Below are 15,593 nucleotides of genomic sequence, written 5' to 3' on the forward strand. Positions count from 1 at the left end.
CATTCAATCATACCTATTGTTCAAAATATAGAAAATATAGCCAATATTCAAAGAGAAGAAGACTACAAATTCATTAACCGTTAAATTATTGCAAATAGTTTATCAATTCGATCAACAATATTCATTTCATTGCATCGCTTCCTACACCAGGTTAAGATGCTTTAGTCGATCATATTTTGCAAACTACTTAGCTTCTTCGGTTAGTTTATATGTAGGTTACCATTCAGTTTAGTTGCATCATGAAAAGTAAAATCAATGCATATAAATATTTATCAGAACAAAATATCCAAAATATACAAACTACAGTCAAGTAATAACAAAAATCAACGTTTTGTAACATTCAAAGAATAAGTAACAATATATATGAAACACGTAATCAAATTAAATATGAATTATAACTAAAAACCTAAACAAAACATAAACAATAATTTATCAATATGAAATACCTAGAATATAAAGCTATTAAACACTAGTTTCACAGTCATGTCATTAATCCACGTGTTAACATCTGGAATTAAACTTATAACTCAACAGACCCCAATTTTATTAATTTACTACTAAATTATGGCATCAATAAACAAATTAACATCTTTTTATAACATTTTAAGCATAATTACAAACATAAAAACCAGAATATCATCAAGTAATATATTATATTGTATATAACCAATGTACTTGTGGAAAAACTCTTAACAATTAAGGGTACATGCAACCTACTGGATCTATGTCTTAACACATTGAAAGCAACATATAATGAAACTACTAGCACCCTATGTTATAATTAAATTTATAAGATTAAGGTTACATACATTTTGAATTGTTATAGCAAACAATTCTTTGAATCCTTTCTTTAATCTTCAGAAAGCAAGAACCAAAAGGAGGATGCCTCTAATGGCTCCCACCCAAACCCTAGAAACTAGAAGACAATAGGAACGCAGAAATTTGGTTAGGTTATTCCAAGGAAGTGATGGTCGAAAATACTAAGGGTTATAACCCTTTATATAGTTGTTGGGAAACCTAGAAACCCTAAAATTGAGCATATAATAATAATATTTCAAATTCAGTAACTATCTAGTTTCCTAATTATCAAATGGATTCTTCCATAATACCTAATAGGGCATCTAAAATTGTCCACATGTTGGACGCTTCTAGATCCTCTCTTTTGTTCAACTATTGAACAATTATAGCTCAGCCCTTGCACTCATAATTAATTCTAAATAACCCAGAGTTAATTTCCAAATTACTTATGATTAATTCTTAATTAATTATTACTATTTCTAATTAATCCATTAATCATATAATAAACTACTAAATTATTTCCTCTCTCCATGAACGTTATTCTAATCAATTTCTAGTTATGGGGAAACCCGAAAAGGACTTTTCTTTTAATTACAAGTATATACTAATTTACTTATGATCTTAGACACCTTAATCCAACAGTGTCCCACTTGGATAAGTCTATATCTCCAATTACAAGTAAAACCTTGAACCAAATAGTAAAGTGTGTTTTTTGAAGCCACTAGCGAACTCTGATTCAAATCAAACGTTTGCCCTAAGATAATTGATCAGCTATTCCTTCATTCTACAAGATATCATACGAACACAATACATGGATACAAATCAATATCATGGTCCAAAATTATGCTTCCCGGTTTCTGATTTATGATGACTGGATTCAAACTACTAATCGCACATATCTTTTTAGTCTGGGCAAGGCCTTGCACATGAATGTTAACATTAAATCACCGAGGGGCCAAAAGATATCGATTTTCTTGTTAAGGAAAAAGGAACGAATAAACTTTGATTACATAATTATAACCTTTACTCATCAAATCACACATGACATTACGTTTTATAACATCAAGTTACTTATGCATTTACGTAATATCGCTGCACAAATAACTTGCAAATTACAACTTATGTATCTTCGTTTGAAGAATAGTAAGTTATCATCTTTGAATTACTTGTGATAGACTCCATGAAGTAATCTCTAATTGTGGGTATATCCAATACTTAAAAGCCCGTCAAGCACTCATGAGCATAATAGCAATCTTCATGTAATACACTTTTACCATGAATAATTCTATTAACACTCCATGACAGTCTTAAATCATTACCGACTCCCAAAAGTATCAACGACTTTGAATAATATTTAAATTACTCGGCGAAGTAAACATAAAAATTGAAACATAATAATAAACGACTTAGCTATAGTATCATACTTACTGAATATATATATATATATATATATATATATATATATATATATATATATATATATATATTATTTAATCACCATAACAATTACGAATTTATTCATTGTAGATTGTTTCGTGTAATCAAGTAACCACTTGAATTAAATAACATCAGTCATGCCATGTTATGCATAGTATGCATCTCTATGGTCCTTCCTTTGTGAACAGACTGACTGGTCATTACTCCAATGATGCTTAATTCACAATTTCTAATTCTTATCATTATCTAAGATGTAGTGAAATTTTATCGTTACATGCATTGACCTTTTGTGATGTTGAGGTTCTAAAGTTAGAGAGATTGAGCCTTTGATATTATGGAATGTTTCACTGAAACTTGTTACTTGAAACAATTCTATCGTAATGATGTCTCTAACTTAAGGTACACTCCTTGGACACTTCTCTTGAATTAAAATTTCCAACTCGCGTGTAGATTGTATAAATATCTCCCATTATGGAAACACTTCCATATTCACATATGACCACCAATTATGACCAAGAATCATCTCAATCCAAAACGTGTCACTATGGTCCTTCCCAAATAATATGATACTTCCAACTATCCACAAGAAACCAATCTTCGACAAAACCTTAGAGTGTTCTTATAAGTTGTTTAACAACTTTAGTCACATAAAACTCTAATCCTTTTCTCACAATGCTCAAACCATTTGAAAACTTAGAATAAGTGAATATTTTAGCATGTATGATTTGATCCTATATCTAAAGCATATGGGTCGACTTATTATTACCTATACAAGAACATTTGTTCAATTTCTTGCTATAATATTTCTATATATGGAATCTCCTATGTTGAAACATTTCAACATGTTATTCATATATGTTTTTGACTAAGTTCTATTAACTATACGATCTAAACCTTTGGATTTGAACCGAAGTATGAGTGCCCTCTCCTTTAAGTTTACCATAGCAAAACATTTCCCGAACTTCGCAATTTGCAAACTAGAGACATTGTTTCCTACGAAAAATATTATCATCATGCAATACCATCAAAACAATTATGCTCCCACTAGCTTTGACATGTACCCAGAATCAATTAGACTTCTAGAAATCAATACCTTTTGACTTTGTTACGGAAGTGTAGATTCCTATTTCATGATGCTTCGTTAAATCTTCTAAAGGCATCTCAAGCTTATGCACTTTAGTTGGATAGTATATGTGTTCAAACCTTTCAAGACGTGATAAACATATCCCTCGAAATTCTAAACAATTCCTTGCCATTCCTTACAATTTCTAATATGAAGAGGGATGTTGTAATCATATCATGAATAAGAGAGTGAAATTAATATAACCAATATCCATATAAATCTTTAAATTCCATCAGCGAAAGTATTTCCTCATAACCATATTCATCAATTAGAGTGAAACCTTTTGCCATTTAGATTTGAAGGTGCATACGTTCCCATCATAACACAAATTCTCTAACTAGCACACATGGACTAACGACACACCTCACCTATAAACTCTCATCATATAACTCACTATAAAAATCAACATAAATACATGAGGCATCACTCTCATATTTAGGACACACTGGAGACAACAGAAGTTCTTGGCCACAAATCAACTCTCCTGATTACCTGAAATAATCATCTAGAATATGTGGCATCCCCTAATTTCTCGGCCAGAAAAGACTAATTTAATTTATGCTTTTTAAAATAAAATCAGAGAAATATTTTTTTAAAAGATGTTGCGGAATTGGTCCCCAAACAACATATGATAAAAGTTTATCAAAACCCTTCATTAAGAAGGTATATATTTTCCATATATATATATATATATATATATATATATATATATATATATATATATATATATATATATATATATCAAAACCTCGGGATGTCATGTTCCGATACAGATCAAAAGCATAAACAAGACATTATAAGTCTTTCAACAGTTATTTACAACTACTGGCCTATAATCCAAAAATCTCTCGTCGTCCTCCGACTATGCTCGGGGTCCACTACCTGTAATCATAAAAACTGAGTGGGTCAGGCTTGGAAGTCTGGTGAGCATATAGGGTTTTCAACCCACAATAATAATATACTTATTAAGTTCACCAATCAACAATAACCCTGATTACCCATTCCCGTTGTCCTCACTTTACGTCCCTAAGCACCTATCACAAGGGACCTAGCCTAAGGATTATCATCGGGATGGAGACTACTGCTAAGGGGTTTCCTTAGCCATACATGTCCTAAAGGCAACCATGAGGGGGATGGAGTACGCCAATGAACATTTAATTCATCAACACCTACAAGTTGCGAACCTGCTAGTGTTCCACTGGACTGTCTAGAAAGGTCCGTGGTCGTTATCTATACTCCGCTAGATGACTACAACAACAACAACAACAACTACTGGACTATAATCCAACAAAATTCATAACTTCTTCATCCAACGTCCGTTTTCGTCAGACTTTTTACCGTTGTGCGACTAATGACGAGACCTTCAATTCTCATTTAGGTTGTGTTGGCTAAAAGTCGCTCGATCTAAAATTCGAGTTTTTAGTTGTCTACTGCTAACTGAAACTTCGAAAAATCATAACTTCCTCATACGAAGTCAGATTTGGGCGTTCTTTTTATCGAACTTCTCGGTTTAACGAATACTACAAATTTCGTTTAGATCACTAAGGATAAAAAGTAGTTTATCAAAAACTCACTTTTTACGACATTCAGCACCGTGCCGGTTTTGTCGCGAAACTTCGACAGGTCATAACTTCTTCGTTATAACTCGGATTTTGGTATTCTTTATATCCCCGAAATCCTTGTTTCGACCACTACAACTTTATGTAAAGACATCGAGCTTATCTCATACTTTAATTTTGACGCTTATTTTTATTCTTAATTAATTAAGCCCTAATAATTAAGCATAAAACACATAATTCACATAATATTCACATAATTCCTTTTCATTTCTTCAAAATGAGTTACAAAGGTTAACCTACACTATCACCTCAATATAAATGCCTAGGCTAGAAACACGAGTGTTACAATTCTCTCCCCCTTAGGATGATTCCGTCCCCGGAATCACATATCACCAAACAACTGTGGGTAGCGACTCATCATGTCACTCTCCATTTCCCAAGTGAGATTTGGACCATTCGTATGTTTCCAGCACACAAGCACTAAATCGACCATCTTGCGCCGTAACTTCATAGTCTTATGGTCAACGATTGCCTCAGGTTCTTCGATCAACCTCTTGTTTTCATCCAACCTTAACTCAAAAATCAGAATTATGTCGGGCACATCTCTCGTGAACTTTCTCAAATAACACACATGAAAGGTGTTATGAATACCCTCTAGTTCTTCCGGTAATTCTAGCTTGTAAGCTTGATTCCCGATCCTCTGAAGAACTTTAAATGGTCCAATAAATCATGGACTCAACTTCCCTCTCTTACCAAATCTTATAAGTCCCTTCCACGGCGAGACTTTAAGTAAAACCGAATCTCCAACATCAAAGAATATCGGTTGTCTTTTCTTTTCAGAATAACTCTTTTGTCGATCTTGAGCAGCTAACATCCTTTCCCTTATCACTTTCAACTTTTCAGCAGTCTGATGGACTATTTCAGGTCCCATAAACTGCTTTTCTCCAGCTTCCAGCCAACATGATGGCGTTCGACACTTTTCCCCATACAAAGCGTGATAAGGTGTCATCTTAATGCTTGAGTGGAAACTATTATTATAGGAGAATTCTACTAGAGGTCAGTGTTCATTCCAGTTACCTTGGAATTCTAGGGTACATGCTCTCAGCATATCCTCCAATGTTTGAATCGTTCGTTCGCTCTGACCATCGGTTTGTGGATGGTAAGCTGTACTCAAACACAACTTAGTACCCAATACCTCTTGTATACTCCTCCAAAACCTTGAGGTAAAACGGCTGTCACGATCGGATACAATCGTTAGCGGAACACCGTGAAGCCTCACAATTTCCTTCACGTAAGAATTCGCAAGTTTATCCATAGACCATTTCTCTTTGGCTGCTATGAAATGCGCACTCTTAGTGAAGCGATCAACGACCACCCAAATCATGTCGTGACTATTCCTTGTTCTGGGCAGTTTAGTCACAAAATCCATGGTGATGTCTTCCCATTTACCCATGGGTACGGGTAAAGGTTCTAAACTCCCATACGGTTTCTGATGTTGTGCCTTAACCCTGGCACAAGTTACACACTCGGCCACATACTTAGCAACATCGAGCTTCATCGTCGGCCATCAATAATAGGGTTTTAGATCCCTATACATTTTTGTACTGCCGGGATGAATCGAGTACATGGTCTTGTGAGCTTCTTCCATCAGAAGATCTCTTACTCCGCCCATCTTAGGTACCTAAATCCTATCTTGGAATACCTTCAACCCTTGGTTGTTTGTACCGAACACTAACGTTTTGCCCAAATGTTCTTCCTTTCGGTCACTTTTCTCTAAAGCTTACTCTTGAGCTTTCTTTATACTTTCCACAATTGTCGAGACAAATTCAATTCTCAACGCTCTTCGCCTTTTCTTTTCAAGGTTTACCTTCCGACTGAGAGCATCAGCAACAACATTTGCTTTACCAGGGTGGTAAAGTATCTCACAGTCGTAGTCCTTGAGTAACTCTAGCCAGCGTTGTTGCCTCATGTTCAATTCCTTCTGATTAAAGAGATATTGAAGACTCTTATGATCAGTGAAAAGTTTACACTTTGTGCCATAAAGATAATGCCTCCATATCTTTAAGGCAAATACTACCGTTGCCAACTCCAGATCATGAGTGGGGTAGTTCTTTTCATGCTCCTTCAATTGCCTTGATGCATACGCGATCACTTTATCCCTTTGGGTCAGAACACAACCTAACCCAACTCCAGATGCATCGCTATAAACTGCGAAGTCATCAACTCCTTCAGGCAATGAAAGAATCGGTGCTTCACATAATCTCTTCTTCAACTTATCAAAGGATTCCTTATGCTTCTCATTCCAAGCATAAGTGGCTCCTTTGTGGGTCAAAGTTGTTAATGGAGTAGCAATCGAAGAAAAGTCTTGGATAAACCTTCGGTAATATCCAGCTAATCCTAAAAAGCTTCGAATCTCCGTAGGGCTTTTTGGTTGTTCCCACTTCATTACAGCTTCAATCTTTACTGGGTCAACCATTATTCCTTCTTGGTTAACCACATGACCTAAAAATTGGACTTCTTGAATCCAAAATTCACATTTAGAGAACTTTGCATACAGCTTCTCCTTTTTCAGGACTTCTAGCACTTCACGAAGATGCTTTTCATGCTCCTGCTTGCTTTTCGAATAAATCAAGATGTCATCTATGAATACTATCACGGATTTATCTAGGAATGGTTTACAAACCCTATTCATCAAATCAATGAAAGCTGTTGGGGCATTGGTTAGTCCGAACGACATAACCAAAAATTCATAGTGTCCATATCTTGTTCTAAACGCAGTCTTTTCGATATCCTGCTCTCTCACCTTTAGTTGATGGTATCCCGACCTAAGATCAATCTTCGAGAAATAGCTCGAACCTTGCAACTGGTCGAACAGGTCATCGATCCTTGGCAACAGGTACTTGTTCTTTATCTTCGCTTTGTTCAGCTCTCTATAATCGATGCACATTCTCATGCTCCCGTCTTTTTTCTTTACAAATAACACGGGAGCTCCCCAGTGCGATGAACTAGGCCGAATGAAACCTTTGTCCATTAACTCCTGAAGTTGTGTCATAAGTTCTTTCTGTAACAACGGAAATTTTAAAACAAAATTTTCATTTCTAAAAATGTATTTTCATCCAAAACAAGGCATAAATATCCAACGTATCATGACATAGTACAAATCATATGAATCCCAAGATCCTAAATCATCTATCAGTGTGTACAGATCACGTCGGCGCCTTCCCACGGTCCTCGCTAGTACCTGAAACACATACACGACAACTATAAGCATAAATGCTTAGTGAGTTCCCCCAAAATACAACTTACGCACATACGCCTTTCCAGGCCCTAACCTTCCGGTCCATGTGTCTCAGGGGACTTCCGTCCCTGCTGGGTAAACCTTCCGGTCCTACCCACACCAACCCTTCGGTCCACATTACAATGCCTTCTGGCCCATAACATATTCGCCTTCCGGCCCATAACATAATGCCTTCCGGCCCACATTAAACATATCATACATAGCACATATAACAATTAACTCGTCACATATAACACATATGTCCCATATCATATCCGACCTTCCGGTCACACAATCAAACCCTTCCGGGTACAGTATAGTGAGAAGACTCACCTCGTGAATATCGATTAGCTAGCAAATCCCGAAATCACTCGAGCTCGATCCTCCAGCTACAATCTCCCTATAACATCATACATCTCTTATTAACACTTTTCATCTTTAAGGTTGACTATCCCTAAGAAGTCAACACAGGTCAACTCTGGTCAACGGTCAACGGTCAATGGTCAACTTTGACCGGACTCGGCGAGTGCACAAGGGCAACTCGACGAGTCTAGACGTGTTCACCAACTCTCTAGTATTCCCTTCTTACACGTCGAGTACTCCCCCTGACTCGACGAGTTCCACCTAGAAGAATCGTGGGGCCACCCCGACTCACCTCGCCGAGTCTCAAGAACAACTCGGCGAGTCCCAGCTCGACTCAGACCACTTGAACACCCTTCCCTAACTCGACCTGACTCACTGAGTCAACCCATGACTCGACTGGACCACTCACTGGCCGATCCAAGGCAATCTTCAAGCTACTCGCCGAGTCTGCTCATCGGACTCGGCGAGTACATGCCATGCAATCACTCAAACTCACTTCTAAGGCCAGATCTGTTCCATCAATTCATAGATCTGGCCTTCCTAGACTGATTCACCACGTAAAGCCCCAAACTTGGTATACATACAACCTCTATGTGTCCATATATGAAGACTTATCAACAAATATCACAACTCAAGGCCATAACCTCCATTGATCTTCATAAAGCTTGATGAATGAGGCTCTCTGGACCTCTATGGATCCAGATCCAAAGCCTCATCACTAGAAAGGGACTATTTGGCCATCAAATCAACCCAACAAAGGCCACAAGAAACCCTAAATCCAAATATAATCCACAAAACAGAAGATGAGCCGAAATCATACCTTTAGATCGATGATCTAAGCTTCAAATCCACAGAATAGCAACCTCCTTTGCTTCCTCTTGGCTAGGACTTCCCTCTTCTTTGCTAAACAACACACAAAGGTCAAGAAATGCTTCCTTTCTCTCTCAAATCGCTAAAGCACTCTAGGGTTTCTCTCTATGGACTACTGGGTACAAATGACGGCCATAAGCCCCTTTAAATAGGTCCCAAACCCGAGAAATTAGGGTTTCATTAAACAGCGCGGACTCGCCGAGTCTATATCTTGGACTCGCCGAGTCCCGGCGAATCCCGTGTCCAGAATCGCGTCCCTACTCGGCGAGTCTGAGCTCCGACTCGCCGAGTCCCCTCTCAAAACACCAAAATCATAAACAATAAAGATACCTGGAAATCCGGGCTGTTACAATTCTCCCCCACTAGAACTAGACTTCGCCCTCGAAGTCTCGCTCTGAAAATAGCTCCGGATGCTGCACCCGCATCTCGCGCTCCGGCTCCCAGGTCATCTCCGATCCCTTCCGGTGTTGCCATTGAACCAACACTAGAGGTACCTCCTTGTTCCTCAGAAACTTGATCTTCCGATCTCTGATGGCCACAGGCCTCTCGGCATAATTCAGGCTTGCATACAACTGAATATCCTCTAATGGAACCACTTCCGACTCATCGGCTATACACTTCCTCAATTGCGACACATGAAAAGTGTCGTGGATCTGCCCCAACTCTGTTGGCAACTCCAAGCGATAGGCTACCCGGCCTACCCTCGCAATCACACGAAATGGCCCAATATACCGGGGCCCCAACTTGCCCCTCTTCCTGAATCGAATCACTCCTTTCCAAGGAGAGACCTAAGGAGAACGAAGTCGCCGACCTGAAACTCAAGCTCGGACCGGCGTCTGTCTGCATAACTCTTCTGTCGGCTCTGGGCGATCAATAACCTCTGTCTGACCTGCTGAATCTGCTTTGTCGTCTGAAGCACGATCTCTGTACTGCCCATCACTCTATGCCCAACCTCTCCCCAACAAATGGGGGTCCGACACCTCCTACCATACAATAGCTCAAAGGGTGGCATACCAATGCTCGAATGATGGCTGTTATTGTAGGAAAACTCTGCCAAAGGTAAATACGCATCCCAGCTACCCCCGAAATCCAACACACATGCTCGAAGCATGTCCTCAAGCGTCTGAATCGTCCGCTCACTCTGACCGTCTGTCTGGGGATGATATGCGGTACTAAAATGCAATCTAGTACCCAACTCCTCATGAAATTTCTTCCAGAATCTGGAAGTGAAACGCACATCATGGTCCGAAACAATCGAGATCGGCACCCCATGCCGAGATACCACTTATCTCACATATATCTCCGCCAACTTCTCCGCTGAAGAACTCTCACTGATGGCAAGGAAGTGAGCGCTCTTCGTCAACTTATCCACAATCACCCAAATTGCATCAACTCCTCTGGTAGTCCTCGGCAATTTGGTGATGAAATCCATGGTGATCTGTTCCCAATTCCACTCGGGAACCTCCAATGGCTGCAACTTGCCATGCGGTCTCTGGTGCTCGGCCTTGACCCTGCGGCAGGTCAAGCACCTCTCAACAAACCAGGCGACGTCCCTCTTCATACAAGGCCACCAATACTCTTTCCTCAAATCCAAATACATCTTCGTGGCCCCCGGATGGATCGAAAATTTCGACCAATGAGCCTCTTCCATCAAAGTAATACGGGTACCGCCCACAAACGGTACCCAAATCCGACCCTGAAAGGTCATAAGCCCTCGTCCATCCGTAACGAACTCCGAAACTAACCCAACGACCCGCTCCTTCTTCTGCATCTCCGGCTGCACAGCCTCGGCCTGTGACCCGCGAATGGCATCCATTACCGGAGCTATCACGGTCAATCTCAAACATACATCCCGCAGTGGAGTGCTCTCCGCTCTGCGGCTCAACGCATCGGCTACCACATTAGCCTTGCCTGGGTGGTACAGGATCTCACAATCATAATCCTTGACCGCATCCAACCACCTCCTCTGCCGCATATTTAGGTTGGGCTGATCCATCAAGTACTTCAAACTCTTATGGTTCGTGTATATCGTACACCGGACCCCATACAAGTAGTGGCGCCAAATCTTGAGGGCGAACACTACTGCCCCCAACTCTAGATCATGCGTGGGATATCTCATCTCATGAGGCTTCAGCTGCCTGATGCATATGTTATCACATGACCCCTCTGCATCAACACTGCACCCAGCCCCAAAATCGATGCATCACAATTTACTACAAAATCCTCCATCCCTTCCGGGAGAGCTAATACCGGGGCTGCGCACAACCTTTGGCGAAGTGTCTCAAAGGAGGTCTGCTGCTCGGGACCCCATGAGAATGCAACACCCTTCCGGGTCAATCTGGTGAGTGGCACTGCGATCTTGGAGAAATCCTTGATAAATCTCCGATAATACCCTGCCAACCCAAGGAAACTCCTGATCTCAGATGGTGACTTCGGCACCTCCCAACTCATCACCGCCTCAACCTTTACCGGATCGACCAGAATCCCTTCCTGGTTAACAAGATGTCCTAGGAACTGGACCTCCCGCAACCAGAAATCACACTTGGAGAAATTTGCATAAAGCTTCTCCAATCTCAAAACCCCAAGGACCTCCCTCAAATGCTCCTCATGCTGCTCTCTAGATCTCGAATATACCAGAATATCATCAATAAATACAATCACCGACCGATCCAACATCGGCCTGCATACCCTGTTCATGAGATCCATGAACACAGTCGGGGCATTGGTGAGCCCAAAAGGCATCACCACAAACTCATAATGCCCATATCGCGTCCTGAACGCTGTCTTCTGGACGTCCTCATCCCACACTCTCACCTGATGATATCCCGCCCTCAAATCGATCTTGGAAAACCAAGATGCTCCCTGCAACTGATCGAATAAATCGTCGATCCTCAGTAATGGGTAATGGTTCCTGACCGTCAGCTTGTTCAACTCCCGGTAGTCAATGCACATCCGGTGTGAACCATCCTTCTTCTTGACGAACAAGATAGGTGCTCCCCATGGCGAGCTGCTCGGCCGAATAAACCCCTTCCCCAGCAACTCCTGGAGCTGCGAGGACAACTCTTGCATCTCAGGAGGTGCAAGGCGATAAGGCACATTAGCGATAGGCGCGGCCCCCGGAACCAAATCAATACTGAACTCCACTTGCCTCACAGGAGGCACACCCGGTAACTCCTCGGGAAAAACATCTGGAAACTCACGCACCACCGGAACCTCCTCAACTGAACTCGGTCTCTCGGAAGCCACCCGCGTATCCATCACATACGCCGCAAAACCCTTACAGCCCTGCTGTAGACACTGCCTCGCCCTAGCGGCCGAACAAAAAGCTGATCCATAACGTGTACCCTCGCCGTACACTGAAAGAACTCCCCCACTAGGGTCTCGTATGGTCACCAGCTGACGCTCACAGTCGATGACTGCACCAAATCGGCTCAACCAGTCCATGCCTACATTGACACAGACATCACCCATCGCAATAGGAATCAGATCAATCGGAAACTCAACCCCAAAAATCTCTAACACACATCTCTGGAGAACCTCCGTGGCACAAATCACTCTGTCATCAGCTATAGAAACTCTCAGAGGCCGACTCAATGGCTCACGACTAACACCGATCTGCTGACTAAAGGCCAAAGATACGAAAGACCAACTCGCACCCGAGTCAAATAACACTAAAGCAGGTACAAAGTTCACAAGGAAAGTACCTACGCATATCATAACATAAGCATAACATCTCAACATCAAAATCAATAAATGAAATAAAGCATACCTGCCACAACATCGGGCGCAGCGCGGACCTCCTCCGCAGTCAGCTGAAAGGCTCTCCCACGAGCCCTCGGGGCCTCGGCCTTCACTGGTCGAGTCTCAGTAGCCCTGGAAGCAGGTGCAGATCCCTGAAGAAGCTGAGGGCATTCGGCCTTCCGATGGCCGGTCTGGTTGCAATGAAAGGAAACCATAAACCCCTTGGGGCAATCCCTAGCGATGTGCCCCTCCTTTCCACACTTGTAGCAAGCACCTGATCGACATGTCCCCTCGTGACCCTTGCCGCACTTTCCGCAAGTGCGGCCCTTCGGACCTCCCGTCCTCGAATCGGCGGACTTAGTCCGCTTGGCTGCCGGCTGAGACTGAGCCGGCCGCCGATCCACCCGTTGAGACTCGGCCTCCTCCCTGGCCTGGGTCTCCAACTCGATCTCGCGCTTCCTAGCATTCGCCTGAAGCTCAGCAAAGGTATGATATGTGGAGTTCGACACGAACTCCCGAATATCCCTCCTCAATACACCCAAATACCGGCTCATCCGAGCTTGCTCTGAGGACACCTACTCGGGGCAGAACATCGCCCTCTCATGAAACTTCCGCGTGATTACCGTAACCGAATCAGTACCCTGCTTGAGGGTCAAGAACTCCTGAACCAACCGTTGCCTCTCCACCGGGGGAACGTACTCGTCTCTGAACATAGAGGTAAACCTCTCCCACGTCACAGCTGAAATCTCTGTCAAAGTGAAGTTCGCCGTCACGAACTTCCACCAATCCTTCGCTCCCAGACGGAGCTGGTTCAAGGCGAACCGTACCCTCAGATGCTCCGGACATGAACAAGTGTAGAAGCATCCCTCGATATCAGCAATCCACCTCATCGCAGCGATCGGATCCTGCGTCCCGTCAAACTCAGGTGGCTTCGTGTTGCTGAACTCCCGAAACAGCAACGAGTCACCTCCCTGTGGCCTGGCAGCGGCCACAGCTGCGGTAGCTGCAGCGGCTGCAGCCTCAGTCAATGCGGCGTACCGCTCATCAAAGGTCTCCATCAAAGTGGTCTTAATAGACCCAAACATCTCCGGAATCTCGGCCCGGATCGCCGCAGCCACCTCCTCATGAATCATCTGACGAATCTCCTCATCACTCACACTGCTCGTACTCGGTCTATGGCGTGGTCCAACCATGATGCCTCTGAAATACAACATAGAACTTATCAGAGACTCTATCGAGCATAATCGTACTCGATAACGCAACCCTACTCAGTCTCCGATACCTAGGGATTCTTACTTGGGTTGCCCACTGACCCGGTGTCTTCGGTAGTACGGGCCCAATACTACCGACCACACCGCATCAGCATTCATCCCAAGTTCTCCTCCCCAAACCCTGGATCGTGAGTACTCTACTCTTGTTATGCACTAACTACCCGCTCGCTATCAAAGCATCTCATAGCAACAAACTTCCCTAGACTAAGGCATCACAAATTAGGCCACTCTAGTCCTATTATGAATACCTAGTCTTCTAGCATGCATAACAATTCATATCATATCATATCTCTTAACAAAACATTGTAAGGGTATTTTGGGGATCTTTACCGTTCGGGCGCTGGCTGATCGTACACACTGCTTTATTCTTGTTTACCACAAATACTTTATAAAACTTTTATGCCTTTATTTTAAAAGTTTTCCTCAAATCCTCGGTTTGAGTTCAGTTACGCCCGAAGGTGTACCCGAATCCCTCAAACCAAGGCTCTGATACCAATTTGTAACAACGGAAATTTTAAAACAAAATTTTCATTTCTAAAAATGTATTTTCATCCAAAACAAGGCATAAATATCCAACGTATCATGACATAGTACAAATCATATGAATCCCAAGATCCTAAATCATCTATCAGTGTGTACAGATCACGCCGGCGCCTTCCCACGGTCCTCGCTAGTACCTGAAACACATACACGACAACTGTAAGCATAAATGCTTAGTGAGTTCCCCCAAAATACAACTTATGCACATACGCCTTTCCAGGCCCTGACCTTCCGGTCCATGTGTCTCAGGGGACTTCCGTCCCTGCTGGGTAAACCTTCCGGTCCTACCCACGCCAACCCTTCGGTCCACATTACAATGCCTTCCGGCCCATAACATAATGCCTTCCGGCCCACATTAAACATATCATACATAGCACATATAACAATTAACTCATCACATATAACACATATGTCCCATATCATATCCGACCTTCCGGTCACACAATCAAACCCTTCCGGGTACAATATAGTGAGAAGACTCACCTCGTGAATATCGATTAGCTAGCAAATCCCGAAATCACTCGAGCTCGATCCTCCAAGCTACAATCTCCCTATAACATCATACATCTCTTATTAACACTTTTCATCTTTAAGGTTGACTATCCCTAAGAAGT

This window comes from Lactuca serriola, chromosome 2, assembly GCF_051521515.1.
Source record: "Lactuca serriola cultivar US96UC23 chromosome 2, Lser_US96UC23_V15, whole genome shotgun sequence".
Classification (NCBI taxonomy): Eukaryota; Viridiplantae; Streptophyta; class Magnoliopsida; order Asterales; family Asteraceae; genus Lactuca; species Lactuca serriola.